Genomic DNA, 15464 nt, shown 5'->3' on the forward strand with positions numbered 1-15464 from the left:
CATCCATTTTTGCAGCAGTCTCTACTGCAATCAATCCCAAAGTTTCCCTCACTCCTAAAACCCAAAATGAGTAGTCCTCCTCAATTTATGCAAAACTTGTGTGCCTACCATGAGTTGTGGCCAGAGTAATGAGCCGGTCCTTCCTCTGTGGTCAGTTCAAACCAGTTCTGGGAGCAGCTTTTCCCCAGTGGGATTGGTGCCTGCTTGAATTGGAAGAAAAATGCTGGGCCTGTTCAGGTTTACACTAGCATGGCTTGTGATGAGGGAGGCCACTTTTAGGTAAATTATGCTCCTGGGAATATCAGAACTGGTATTCCGCCATGGGAAAGTGAAAACATTACCGCACACCCCACTCCCAAAGCCATTGTAACTGCTCTGGGAGCAGCTTTCACACCTCATCAGGGCTACTACTTACCCACTAGTCTTCTGCTGGGGGACAAATGCAGATAAGCATACAACATACAAATGTGCGTTCATCTTTGGTCCCAATCCAGAGATAGACAAATTATTATTTAATCACACTTTCCATTTTTTCCTGTGGGCCAGTCAGGCCTGCTTACAATACAAATTGCTTTTGGTTGTTAATCACTGTAAGTACATGTGAACTTTTAAATTCTGCATCTCATACTTTTAAATATGCTGTCTTTTCCTATAATTGAGGTGACTTATTATTATCTAAAAGGCAGGTTTTCTCTTGTCAAAAAGTGTTATTTTGACAGATTACATGTTTTACACTAGTCAAGTCAAGTCATAGAATTTATATAGCGCACTACCTACCCAGAGGGTCTCAAGGCGCTTAGGGAGGGGAGGAGGATTACTTGTCAAATATCCAAGTTTTAAGTTGCTTTCTGAATGCTAGGTGGTTCTGGGTAAGGCGAAGGTGGGTGGGAAGTGAGTTCCAGGTTTTAGCTGCCAGGTAAGAGAAGGATCTGCCTCCCATGGTGGTCTTGTTGATGCGAGGTACAGTGGCGAGGGCTTGGCTGGAAGAACGTAGTTGGCGGGAGGGGGTGTAGAAGGACAGTCGTGAGTTGAGGCATTCTGGTCCGATTTCGTAGAGTGCTTTGTGTGCGTGAGTTAGAAGTCGGAAAGTGATCCTCTTATTGACGGGTAGCCAGTGGAGGTTTTTCAGGTGACCAGAGATGTGTTCGTTGCGCGGGATGTCTAATATGATCCTGGCTGAGGCGTTTTGGATTCGTTGGAGTTTTTTCTGGAGTTTGTCAGTAGTACCTGCGTAGAGGGTGTTACCGTAGTCCAGTCGGCTCGTGACCAGAGCATGGGTGACTGTTTTTCTTGTTTCGGTGGGGATCCAGCGAAATGTTTTTTTGAGCATGCGAAGAATGTTGAAGCAGGATGAGGAGACGGCGCTGACTTGTCTGCTCATTGAAAGTGAAGAATCCAGGATAACGCCTAGGTTCCGTGCGTGGTCTGTCGGGATGGGTGCTTTTCCAAGGGCTTCCGGTCACCAAGAGTTGTCCCATGCAGAGGGGGAAGTACCTAAGATGAGGACTTCTGTTTTATCTGAGTTCAGTTTCAGACGGCTGTGTTTCATCCATTCGGCAACTTCTTTCATTCCTTCGTGTAGGTTAGTTTTGGCGGTGCTGGGGTCATTGGTGAGTGAAAGGATCAGTTGAGTGTCATCCGCGTAGGAGATGATGTTGAGGTTGTGTTGGCGGGCGATGGCCGCGAGGGGGATCATGTATACGTTGAAGAGGGTGGGACTGAGTGAGGATCCTTGTGGTACGCCACAGATGACTTCAGTGGCCTCGGACTTGAATGGTGGAAGGCGGACTCTCTGGGTTCTTCCGGTGAGGAACGAGGTGATCCATTCAAGTGCTTTTCCTTGTATTCCGATGTTTCTAAGGCGTTGTAAAAGGGTGCTGTGGCAGACTGTGTCGAAGGCTGCAGAGAGGTCGAGGAGGATGAGGGCGACTGTGTCTCCGTTGTCCAGAAGAGTTCGAATGTCGTCTGTTGCTGCGATGAGGGCAGTTTCAGTGCTGTGTTTTGCTCGGAAGCCAGACTGTGAGGAGTCGAGGGATTTGTTGGCTTCGAGGAAAGCGGCGAGCTGGTTGTTGACAGCTTTCTCGATGACTTTGGCCGGGAAAGGAAGGAGCGAGATGGGGCGGTAATTTTTGAGTTCGGTGGGGTCCGCTGTGGGTTTTTTCAGAAGGGCGCTGAGTTCAGCGTGTTTCCAGCTTTCTGGGAAGGTGGCGGAGTTGAAGGAGCAGTTGATGACGTCTCGGAGGTGTGGAGCTATGACGGAGTCTGCTTTGTTGAAGATGTGGTGAGGACATGGATCTGTGGGGGATCCTGAGTGAATGGAGTTCATCAGGCGGATGGTGTCCTCAGTGGAGATTGGGTTCCAGTTGTTAAGGGTGTTAAGGGGGGTGAATGTTCAGCATTTGGTTGGGAGGGTTGGTCTCCGGGTTGGTTGTCGAAGCTGTTGTGGATGTCTGCAATTTTGTTGTGGAAGAATAAAGCCAGGGAGTCGCAGAGAGCTTGAGAGGGGGTGATGTCGTTGGAGTTGGCCGAGGGATTGGTAAATTCCTTGACGATGTTGAAAAGTTCCTTGCTGTTGTGGGCGTTGTTGTCTAGTCGATCCTTGAATGCTGTTTTCTTGGCCTTTCGGATTAGTTGGTGGTGTATGCGGGTGGCGTTTTTGAAGGCGTCCTTGGTGCTGGTGGTTGGGTCTTTTTTCCAGGCCTTCTCAAGGGAGCGGCAGAGTTTCTTGGACTTCTTAAGATCATCGTTGAACCTTGAGGCCTTCTTGCTGCCGGGTTTGTTTTGACGTTTTTTCAGTGGTGCTAGGATGTCGGCGCTGTTGGATAACCATAGGGTGAAGTTGGCGGCGGCTTGGTCTGGGTTCGAAGAGTGGGCTGGGGTGTTTAGAAGTAGCGATGAGGAGATCTGGTCGATGGTGATTTTGTTCCAGTTTCTTTGCAGAGTTGGTTGGGGGTGGTTGATGGGTTTAGGCTTGTTGTAGGTAAAGTGAACGCAGCTGTGGACAGTCCAAAGGAGAGCCGTAGTGTGGCTGAAGGAGACGTGATTGCTGGAGGTGAGAATAGGGTCGAGTGTGTGACCTGCGATGTGGGTGGGGGAAGTGACCAGTTGTTTAAGTCCGAGGTTGGCGAGGTTGTCCAAGAGGGTGGTGGTGTTGCGGTCGTTGATCTTTTCAAGGTGAAAGTTGAGGTCTCCCAGAAGGATGTATTCTTTGGAGGGGAGCGCGTGTGGAGTGATGAAGTCCGTGATGTCTTCACTAAATTGTGCGCGGGGTCCTGGTGGTCTGTATAGGAGGGTGCCTCTGAGTGTGGTCTTGGGGTCGATGTGGATCTGGAAGTGAAGGTGTTCGGAGTTGGCGAGATTGACGTCCGAGCTGGTTGAGATGTGGATAGATTTTTTATGGACGATAGCGATTCCTCCTCATGTGTGGCCGGAGCGGTCCTTGCGAATGATCTTATAGTCTTCTGGGATGGCAATGGTGATGTCTGGGGCGGAGGAAGCGTTCATTCATGTTTCTGTTAGGAAGGCGACGTCTGGAGAGGTGGTGTCTAGTAGGTTCCATAGGTCAATGGCGTGCCTGTGGACCGATCGGGTGTTGAGCAGGATGCATTGTAGGTGGTTGGGATCGGGAATCAGAGGAGTGAGCGTAGAGGAGTTGGTGACGGTACCGATGAATTTGCAGGAATTGCAGGAGAAGGGTCCATGCGTGTGTCCAGGAGCGGCTTGGACGCAGTTGGGGGCGCGACCGGGGTTGAGGGCTAGGAGGGAGGAGGCATCGTAGGTAATGCGGGCGGGCTGGGCAGCGCGAGGGGCAGGGGGTCTGGCGCTGGGCGCGGTCCAGGCGCGGACGGGCGTAGACGGGCTTACCTTTGGCGCACCTTCGGCGCGAATTGGGCGCGATCGCTGCGCGTAAACGCTGCACGCGGGAGCATCTGTCATATATGGATAGTGGAGGGGGAGGTGCAACACAGAATTTTTCCTGATGTCATCTTTGCTCTGCCACTGTAGTGAAGGGCACAAAAGGTGCTACAATTCACAAATTGTGTCTAATTTCCAGGCCTTGGGTGCACGTTTTGCTCAATATGCAAGAGATGTATATGCAAGTTAGATGTGCCAGTTTGAAATAAGCCAGTTCAAGGTGGTGTAAATACCCTTTCCAGGGTGGGAAGGGAAATAAACCACCCCCACATTTGGTGGGGTTGTAGAAGACGGTGTTTCTCTGCAGGGGTATAATATTATCCCTGTGGAGAAAGGAAAAGCCAACAATGGAGAACTGTGATCCTTCTGTGCTTCTGTGCAGCATTTTCCACCACAGTGAACTCCATACAGAGAGAATGTGTTCATAAGATGAAATTCACCTCACTTTGCTAGGAATTTGCAGGGACACCTGTGGTAAACTCAGCATTTCATGTGGGTTCCTTGAGAAGTTTCCTACTTCCATAATGTAGGAAATCTACACACAGACACAAATGTAAATAGTGCCTGGATACCCTCTTGGGTGAATAGTGAGCTATACAAATCAACATAAAATAACATTTTCTACTTTTCTTGTTAATAAGATCTTAGTTTTTTTTTTCCTTAACGACCAAGCCTGAAATGACCAATCTGAATCTCAAAATGAAGAATGAAATCTGGCTTTATTATCTGAAGGACAAAGAAGTATTTCCCAACCTCCAGATGGCACATGTTATGTGTTATGTAAGTTTGGTTTATTAGGGCCAACTCAACTCTGCTCTATTAGCTAATGTCATCCTGTTGAATTTGCGGAGTCAGTTTCATAAATCAAAAAATTATCATTAGTTTGTGTAACATGTTCCTTTCATCACCCATTTCCAACAAAACTGCCATAGGAGGCCACTCCTTCTCATTCCTTGCAGCCAAGGCCTGAAACACCCTTCCGCTCCACCTCAGACAGACAACATCACTTTCCAAGTAAGGTCGTAAGAGACCTCAAGACCTGGCTCTTGACAGACCCCCCTCCTTGATGGACCGGAACCTGCACACCCCTACTCCCAGGGAGACCCTTACGGATGAGTAGTGGCGCCTAACGAACAATTGATTGATTAATAGAAAATATATACATTATTACAATACTCATCTCTACTGGAAGAAAATATGACATGTTGCCAGAGACAAATGGCTCATCTGAAGTGCCTTCAGAAAGACTGCATACAGCATTAACAGATACTTTCAATACTACTTAACTTGGTACCTGGCAGGCTTGATTATATAGAACTCTTACCCGCAGGAAGGGTGTGGCCCATGTTGCAATGCCTTATTCACCTTTGTTGAAAAGAAATGTGCCAGCAGATGAGGCAGCATTGGCATGCCCAATCATGATTATAACATTCAGCTGTTTATGTAACCATCATTGGCATATAAGAGAGTTCCCACCTGTACCTTCACACATTCACTGGCTTCTTTGAGTGGGACTTCATAGACTTCCTAATGAAAGCATCCTCCTGAGTACCTTGGAGCTGCGACTTGAACCACTCACTTTCCACCCACCAACGTAGCAGCTGTCATTGAAGAAGAAACACTTACCCATTGCAATAGTAAGTTGGTCTTTCCTCGGGTGTTCTCTTTTCTTTATTACAAGGCTTTGCTTCTGTTAATAGTTTTAGTGGAATGCATATCTGCTTCCACAGTGATTTTTTTCGTGTGTATGGTGCTAAAAGGAAACCTATTGAGGGCAATCATACTTGGGCATCAGCAAAAACAACATTTTGCACGGCAGGTTTGAGCCATCTGTTAATATGAAGTTAAAATATTGGTAATAGTTTTGGAAACAGTAAACATTTACACTGGAAAATATGGTAATTGTGATAGTGTACATCATGAAATGAGTCATAAGGTCCGAGCTGAATCATGCCTCATTTAGGAAACTGAAGAATGAATCTCCTTGACATAGGTCAGCCCTATAGGTTTTAGTTTGAAACAAATACAGATTTGGTATAATATTTTTCTTGTATGTTACAGAGTGACCTCATTTGTTTAAAACAATTGTGTGTTGTGTGATCTAATATTCACCCGATGGATAACATGGTGGGTGACTGATTCTGAGAGTGGGGCGCATAGAGTGCGTATCTTTGCACACTTCATGTATTCGTGTGTTTCTCCCTTTACTGTTTTTTGCTTTTGGTCTATAATGCTGGGAGGATTATTGGTTTCATGTTAGTAGAGTTTTGACCAAATGTTTATTCACACCATTATTTTCTATCGTTTTGGTAATTTTAGGAACCACATAACACATAGAAGAAAACCATATTTCAGGGTTTCTGCTATGAATTTGAAATTACAACGATTTTGAGACCCCTTTAAGTTTTGATGCACACAGGTTACTTGACTATCAGCCTGATTCATGTACATGCCGTTTTGCGTGTCCCTAATAGCGAATCATAGCGAATCGCTATTGAGGACACGCAAAACGGCATTCATGTAGGAATTGCTACTTAAATAGCGATTCCTACATGTTCTTTATTTGCGAGTAGCAATTTGCTACTCGCAAATACTCCCCAATCATTCCTATGGGCCAAGAGGCCCATTGGAATGAATGGGGATTTGCGAGTAGCAATTTGCTACTCGCAACTGAGATAGCGATTTTAAGGGTGCCAGGGGTGTCCAAAGGACGCCCTGTAGCACCCCTAAAATGCACTTTTGGACAGGTGTTGCGCACACACATGTCCAAAGGACATGTGTGTGTGCTACATGCAACTTTGAATGATGCTTTTAAAAGCATTTTTCTGAGTTTTTGCTATTTACCGACAGGTCTGACCTGTCGGTAAATAGCGGCCCCAAAAGTCCAAAATCGCAATTATGTTGTGTGTCATGAATAGCATTTGAGGAATCTCTATTAGAGATTCCTTAAATGCCATTCCACGCAAATATGCGAATTCTTACATAGCGATTTTTGCATTTGGTATCATGAATACCAAATGCAAAAATCGCACTCGCTAAGGGCCAGATTCTGAGAATCTGGCCCTTTGCGAGTGCAATTTACCTACATGAATCAGGCTGCAAAATCGCAATTATGTTGTGTGTCATGAATAGCATTTGAGGAATCTCTATTAGAGATTCCTTAAATGCCATTCCACGCAAATATGCGAATTCTTACATAGCGATTTTTGCATTTGGTATCATGAATACCAAATGCAAAAATCGCACTCGCTAAGGTCCAGATTCTGAGAATCTGGCCCTTTGCGAGTGCAATTTACCTACATGAATCAGGCTGTAAATGCCTAAATAAGTTATTGACAGTGCGCAGTTGCAGAAATATTTGCACTTATAGCATTTTACCTGTGCTGACAATATATCATACCTTTAATTATGTAGCATTTAATGTTCAATTTCATTCGTTTTTGAGAGCTAAAACAATGGTTATTTTTTTGGGTCTTTTCAGCCCCAGAAGAAAGTCCCCATTACAGCATTCTACCCAATTAGACACTCCCTATTTTCATTGACAATAGTAGAGGTGATTGCAGTAGCTATGAGGGTCTGTGTCGTAGTTGTTCTGCTTATCACACGTGATATTCAGTTTTAGTTGTGTGGTCAGATTCCAGTAAATGTTCATATTTCAACAAAAAGAAAAAAGAAGATGAGCTCAACACTGGCCTGATGATTCAGGGGTGGGTGAGTGTTATCTTGTCCTAGCAGGGACAACACTCATTTGCTGCTGCTTTACCCCACCCCTATCCCGTCCCTCCCCCCAAAAGCAACTGCAGGGCTAGCAGTAGAATTGATTGTTTGGTAAAGTTTAGCTATGTTAACACTATCTTAACCAGTTAATACATGCAGAATGCAAGTTCAAATTAGAGACCTTTATTGATTGTACTTTGAAATATAATTCGCACATTTTCTTTGATTTTCAAATGATACGCGAAAATGAAATATTGATCCTTTGGCATGATGTAGGGATTAACTGCGATAATGCATGGGTGACTGTAATGTAGGCATTAGTTAAATGCATGTTTTACGTGTCATCTCTCCTTTTCATTACCTGAATATATAAGACAAATTACATACCTTTTTAAAGTTCTCTTGCCTAAAGTAATCATCGCCCTGGGCCAATACTTAGATCACTTGGTTATGGATTGCAAATATTAACCCCGGCAGGGCGCACCTTTAACAGGCCGTGCCAGAGGCAAACTGGGTCACTGCACATTTTTCATAATGACTTGTTTTTCTCAGTGCAGGAGCAGGCTTGCATCTCACTGGGAACATTCCATTAGTGAAAGGCAGATCAGCTGTTTGAAACCGCCAGTCCACTTTTCACTGTGCAGGTAGCAAAAACCCTGCATCTGTAAGCAAGATACCTGCGGTGTCCCCTGTGCAGGTGTTCGCAACTCCTTCTGCAACACAAATGTGCCCTAGGAGCTCAAATAGGAGGGGCCATGCCTTTTGCACAAAGGGCCACGAATGCTAATAAAACATCAATCTCTCACCCATCTTTATTCTGACGGCTCGTCCATCCCACACGAGTTTTGAAGTAGTATAAGTACTTTATAGGTGAATAAAGATATCATGTGGGGCACTTTGGTGTGTATTTACAAGTGTATAGCGCCACCAGCACATCATGTTTAGGGACGTTCTGGTGGTGCTATGCCTTTCTCCATATTTATAAAGTGGCATTAAGCCACCTTTCGTGGCTTCAAGCCACCTTGTAAATATGGCCCATTTACACACATCACTCAGCGTGGAAAGGGTGTGCAGTGGGTGTTTCTGTGGGCATTCCACCACAACACCTATTGCTTTCTGACACTGCCACAGATTTACAAGGATCTGCAAATCTGACGAAGCGCCAAAAACTAACGCCATGCAAGAGCAGGCATTAGAATGGTGAAACGTGGAAAAATGCTTATTTTTCTCCTTGTTTTTGCTGTTTCTATGTGTGCTGCCATTATGGATTGTTTATGTGCAGGAAGGTAGACCTTACATAAGCAATCATTACCTGCCACGCTGGCACCCTTTCACTATGGTGCAAGGGTGCCTAGGTTGGTGATAGGCAGATAATTTTAGAGCCAGCTCTTGGTAAAACACAAGCACCTTGAGACCCTCACAGGTATGTAGCGCGCTTTAGAAATGTAATGATTGATTGATTGCTTGTTGTAAATAGTGTGCATCCCTGAGTTTTGTAAATGTCGGATCATTATGCTGCCAAATTTGGCACAGATCCGTGCTCTGACATTTAAATATGCCCCTAAGACTTACCCAGAGGCACTCACTGTGACCTTAAGACACTAACTCAAGGACACTCACAATGACAGGTAAGCCCCAGCTAAAAGTCTCCAACATGTTCACTGCCACACTACCACAGAAGAACCAACACTGACATGGGACATTGCCATGTGTACTGTAGTTAAGGTAATACTAACTGGGGACCACTGATGCTGGGGCACAAGCAAACATGTGCTGTCATGATAAAACCATCATTAACAATAGGGCATTGGCACAGGAAACCATGAAACAATAGCAGTGATATGAGTAGGGCAGAGAGACACTGAACGCTGATATGGGACACAAAGACTAATACTATGACAATGTTGCAGGGCGGTTTCACTGCAAACCTGACACAGGGGTGCTGACATGAAGATAGTGGCACTAGGACACAACACAAGAACAGAGACACATTGTAGGGACTCTGACAGGTAGACTCGGAGTGCAAGACATGGTGTACTGACATGTGTACTCCAACAGGGGCACTGACACACATACGCTACTGCTTGGACACTCACTGTTTCAAGGAAACTAGAACACTGACATGGATATGTGAACATTGGGATAGTGACAGTGAAATGTTGATATAGGTCAAAAACATCAACACTAGTGCACTGTCCTAGGGACACCAGCAATCACATGGCCACATGGCCACATGACTCAAGCGGTATGCGAAGAGGGTTTGGACACCTTATTTTGAACACAACCAATTGTTTAAGAGGAACCGCGGGTCAAACCATACATTGATTGTGTAAACCGCCAGGCATCTAACAAGGGGCCACGCACCCAAGCGTCTCTCGCTGCCGTGGTTTCATTTACTTGGACAGTTGGATCCGCGCAAATTGTTGGACAAGGTATACCCAGTAAAGGATATTTTAGGAGTGGTTATCCGATGCCTGCCACATGAATATTAGGACAGGATCAGACTGTTCACTTCTGACAGTGACTTTACCGTTCTAAAGGTGTCACGTCAGAATCTCTATACTTAAAGGACCGCATACTTTCTACCCAAGATATTATCTTCTAGGATTACAATTGGTTTCACATTGATTGGAACTTGATATTTGAGCCCCAGCTTTGCCGTGTCATATTTTGTTGAAATATCCATAGAGGAAACCTTCATCCTGAAAGTATTGCATCTTCTGCGCCCTGATGAAGGAAATTTGGACCCAAGTCCTACTCCGAAACGCGCGTCAGTGCCTTTTTTCCCTTTGTTGTTGTTATGTTGTTTGTATAATTTTCGTATTATTGTTATATTTTTGTGTTCTGTTAAGTGGAGTTTGATGTATTCCAGTTGTGCATGGTTTGACTGATGCGTGTGGGTATGTGTGGAACTATTAGGGGATGAATGATTCCTGTGTATATATTCTTGTTTAGGGGCTCTATGTAAATATGAATTATGTATGGTGAAAAATTTTGTATATGCAACAAACAGTTTGATAAAATTTCCTTGCCAAATATAGTTTTCACTTGTGATACAATCAAAGAAAATAATTTTATATATTTCTGGCTTGGGACAATATTGATGTCAATTAAATGAATGAGGTAATACCCATGTATTAAATTGTTGCCAGGGAGAGGTCTTTGTCCTTGTTCAACCTGACTCAAGATCCATGACACTGGGACTCTGGCACAGGACCAACAAGAATTGTTGATGGAGTTAACAGTGACTTTAAAAAAAAAAAAATTATTACGTTCAACTTTAGTTGTCAAGCAATATACAGCAATACATTTTGCATCACATCTCACAATGGTTACATTGACACCAAGGTTGCATGTCCTACATTATACCAAATAGGCGACAACAAAAAAGCAATCAGAGAAAAAACAAAGATACAGAACATATGCCATGCAGTGCCACACATCAATTCACAACTCCAATGCTGTCGATCATCATGTATCTGTATTGCCCATTTACCGACTGCAAGTTTATACCATATCCGGGTGTTCTAACAGATAACATGTAAGTGGCGCCCAGAGCTTTTTGGGTCTAGAGGCCTCTGGCAGTTCCTTCGCCTATTACATGGCTTAAGTTTTTTTAGCAGACCTATTAGGCATACTTCAGGTGAATATTCAACAGTTTTCATTATAAACAACGTGAGCCATGTGAGCATCAGTGTAACATTTGTCCAGAATTCATAAATAGAGCTATATGACCAGGCCAATTGTGCGAAATCTGCCCCATCGTCACTGCATCGCACGCATTTAGCATCCTCATGCTGCCCATATTTCCACAACTTCATTAGTGTGTAATACATTTGATGCAGGAATTTTAAAAAGTATTATTCTGAGTCAGTGCACAACATGCCACCCGGTTCTCCCAGACCAGCGGCACCTCCAACTGTCTATTCCAACTAGCAAAGAAAGTGGAACTTTTCACATCTGTTTCTCTTTGAGAGGCATTGTACACCCGAGTTATAAGCCCTGTAGATTCCCACACAGCTAAAACAGTTTGTAATCAGGGGCGGCTGGTGACATTTGAAAGTGGTGGGGCGTAAAATGATAATCATACTGCACCGTAGCGAGCGAGCGCAGCGAGCAAGACCTAACACCCTAAGGAGGGTTCGGGGGCTTTCCCCCCAAGAACATTTTGAAAAAAGCGTGGACAAATGGTGCATTTTCAAGCAAATTTTGAGAAAGCAGGAAGGTTAATAAAGTAACTGTGAAAGAGCAGTTATTACATTAATAGATGTCAAAACATAGGTAGCTGCTTATTCAGTATAAGAAAGGCTGGCTGAGTTCCTTTATAAGGTCGTGGAACTCTAAGGTAATTTGCAATATCCTTAGAACATAGAGCAGGGGGTACTTTATTCCTTATATCCCTTCCGACTAGCCACTGAGATCCTTTATGTAGACCTCTTTCATATAAAAGAAATAGGATGCTTTTAAACATGCAGAATATATTTAGAATCTCTAGAGAAAAACTAAACACACAGCAAAGAATTTACATGTGTTGCAAACAGTTTTAAGAATCGCTTTAATACAAGTCGGATTTAAAAAAAAACGCTGAAGCTCAGCTGTAGAAACAATCAGAAAGATTCAATCCTTCTATATTTACCTATGAGTGAAAAAATATAAACATGTTGCCAGAAAGATCTCTTTTCTGATTATCAGTGTTCAGTTAGAAAAACAAATCAGTAAAATAAAAAGTCATGTTTCCTTTTCATTTTTTAAAGTGCAGCTTTAGTTACCTGGGTGACTTTGCCAGACACTGAGCTATACTGGGTTGATTGCGCCATTTTTTACACACTACCCTGGTAACCCCTAGATGGGCCCAGGTTGAAAATGCTTTGCTTGGCAACATTGATGGCAGACTGAGTATTACACAAAGGGGCACCATTATGGGCAACAGGACCATGAGCATGAGCTTCTATGAATCCATATGGCCAGATTTTATATGCTCACTAACCACTATCCACTAAGCATTTCAGGCAATAGCAACAACTGCCACATTGCCTGGTGGCTGTCATGGGACCCACTCTTTTTACTGTGATCTCCCCTCGTCATGCTCATGCACCTCAGGAACCTTTAAAGTGGTGATATTCGGGCTATCACTCAACACATTACCTGAAGGCATACTTTTGGCCCAGCTCAGAACTCCGTAACAGGGATGTAGGTTGCACTGCCTACATCTAGACTTCACTGGCAGTGACTTGATAGAGCTCCTAATGCAGCACAACAAAAACCTTAGGGAAGCTACAGCTAGGTTAAAACTCGAATACTTCAAAATCCTTCAATGCAACCAAATAATAACTTGTATTTCTTCTATGTATTTCTTTCTTGCTAATTCAGTTCTTGACATTCAATGGCGGTGTACGTGTAAATACCTTGTCGAGTTGTCGCCATTACCCAACCAAAGATACTTTTGGCCGAAATATCAGTTATCACAAACTGCTGCATGTGGATGGCACGTATTGCTAGACGAGGAATAATTGTGCAAAGAAGCCTCGGCAGCAGTATGGCTCCGACATCCGTCCGCTCCCAGTAGCAAAGGCAAGCTATCACTGCACATTACGGAGTCGCCGAGTCGGGCCGTGTTTTTTGCAGTGCAAACACCGGATAAATAATTGGACATAATTCAGAGATATGCCACGGTAGAAAGCAGACAGTCACAGATCAATAGTGCAAGCAACACCTGATACATCCACATAATCATTGCAAAGTTATTATTAATTATTGAGTAGGCTTTTTACATAACATTGCAGAATCATGATCAGGTGCAAATGTTCGCCCAAATGTATGCTTGTAACTTGTTATTTTTGTGTGTGAGTTCTGAACTGGGCGAAATGAAAAATCAGGAAATGTAACGGGTAATTCCGAATACAGCAGCACGCACCCACCTACTGTGTCTCAGTCTCAGTGATTGAACTCTGTGACGCACGTGACTGTCACTGTGTGGTGACCGTGTGGACCGTCGTGGACGTCTGCTGGTTCTGGGCTCAGGCTGCTGGCTCTAGTCTGCACGTGGCGACGACGACTACGTTCCGTTCTGTTAGAATAGAAACAGAAACAGTAACGTCACAGTGCGCGCATCCCGCTGAATGACCAATCACTGCATGGCTTCATGCTGAAGTCACACAGTGATTGGCCAGATATATGCAGTGCTGAGCTGTGTCTGCCACTCTGCCCCCACCCACACGCGGCATCCAATAATGGATGTTGCGCTGTGGACAAGCCAATCCTGGTGCTTCAGACAGCACCAGGATTGGCTAGGGGGGCACACTGTGTACTCGCCCTGGCAGCCTTTGTAAAACACGGGGCCCGGCTGAAGCAGCACCCCCGGCCCCTTCGGACCCTCTCTCTAATGCTTAACTGGTTGTCGCGCATCGGCCCATGCTCGGGCAAGTAACAGCCCAGTTATCCTCTTGCGCACAGTGCTGCTGGCCTGCTGCAGAGACTGTCACTCACAGCAGCAGACCAGCATCCCCGCCCCACCCCCTGCGCACTCCGGACCGCACCGACCGCATATTAGCATTGTCTGTCCCCCATTGCCAAAACTCTCTCAGATATCAAACCAAATCACCACTACAATGTCCCTCTCCCCTAAAAATGCTTTAAAAGAATCAACCACATCATTGTCCCCAGGTGGACAACAATAATCAATACCTCATTGTCTCAAGGCACCTTACCAGATTGCCTAAAAACAGGTCAAGTCCTACCCATCATAAAAAAAACCTACAGGGGACCTGGCAGACCAAAACAACTTTTGCCCAGTGACCCATATTCCACTACTAGCCAAACTACTTGAAAAATGTGTGCAACAACAAAGGAGCCACCACATCGCTAAATTCAGTCTGTTCGACGACTGCCAATCTTGGTTCAGACAAGGCCACAGTACGGAAACAGCAATCTTATCTATAGTGGATGATGCATTTCAGGCTCTGGATCACAATGAAACATGTCTACTAGTTCTTCTTAACTTGTCTTCTGAATTTGACACGGTAAATCATAAAAAATGACTAGCCCGGCATTAAAACAGGATGGGATTATCGGGAAATGTATTGAAATGGTTTAAATCCACCCTACAGAATAGAACACAAAGATTCTTGGTCAACCAGTCGCTATTCCCGCATGCCTAAATTCGATTGGAGTTCCACAAGGATCAACATTATCCCCATCACTATTCAAACTATATGTCGAACCCCTTACAGAAATTATCCGGCACGCCAACATCTCCTATCACATGTACGCAGATGACACTAAGATCTACATCAAGATCTCATCGCGGGAGGAGATCAGGACAATGAATGAGGCCTTAAAAGTGTCATTACATTGGTTAACTAGTAATCATCTGAAAATAAATGCACAAAAAACTGAATTCCTATTAATAAAAATCCCCTCCATAAAGCTCTGCAGATGTGAAGGAGTGGCCCAAACTGATAACAGCAATAAAATGCACCCTTATCCTAGTTGACTCAACCAAAGCACTAGGAATAACGCGTGATACAAATCTAGATATGCAAACCCACATCAAATCAAGGGCAAAAAGTGCCCATGTTCACCTGAACTACCTTAGAAAAGTGGAACCACTCATTACTATGTCAGACCTCAAATTGGCAGTTCAGTCCTTAGTCACATCAAGGATTGGATATGGCTGTACAACATTAACAGGTCTACCTAAAATCTCCACAGCACCACTAAAAGCTTGCCTCAATGTGGCTGCAAGACTCATTTAAAGTTCAAGAAAATATGACCATATTTCCCCACACTGGAATCCATTAAACTGGCTACCATCTGAAGCCAGAATTCAACTG

At 44.3% G+C, this 15464-nt stretch overlaps 1 protein-coding gene across 1 annotated transcript in view; it reads left to right on the top strand.

The window, feature by feature from the left end:
• The first annotated feature begins 5364 nt into the window (after positions 1 to 5364).
• LOC147701320 (uncharacterized) overlaps positions 5365 to 15464 on the top strand; it is a 186403-nt gene continuing 176303 nt past the window's right edge. The window contains exon 1 of the mRNA XM_086928628.1: positions 5365 to 5552. The gene's annotated coding sequence lies outside the window, so the exon portion shown is untranslated. The remainder of the gene's footprint in view (positions 5553 to 15464) is intronic.

This window comes from Lissotriton vulgaris, chromosome 7 (assembly GCF_964263255.1).
Source record: "Lissotriton vulgaris chromosome 7, aLisVul1.2, whole genome shotgun sequence".
Taxonomy (NCBI): domain Eukaryota; kingdom Metazoa; phylum Chordata; class Amphibia; order Caudata; family Salamandridae; genus Lissotriton; species Lissotriton vulgaris.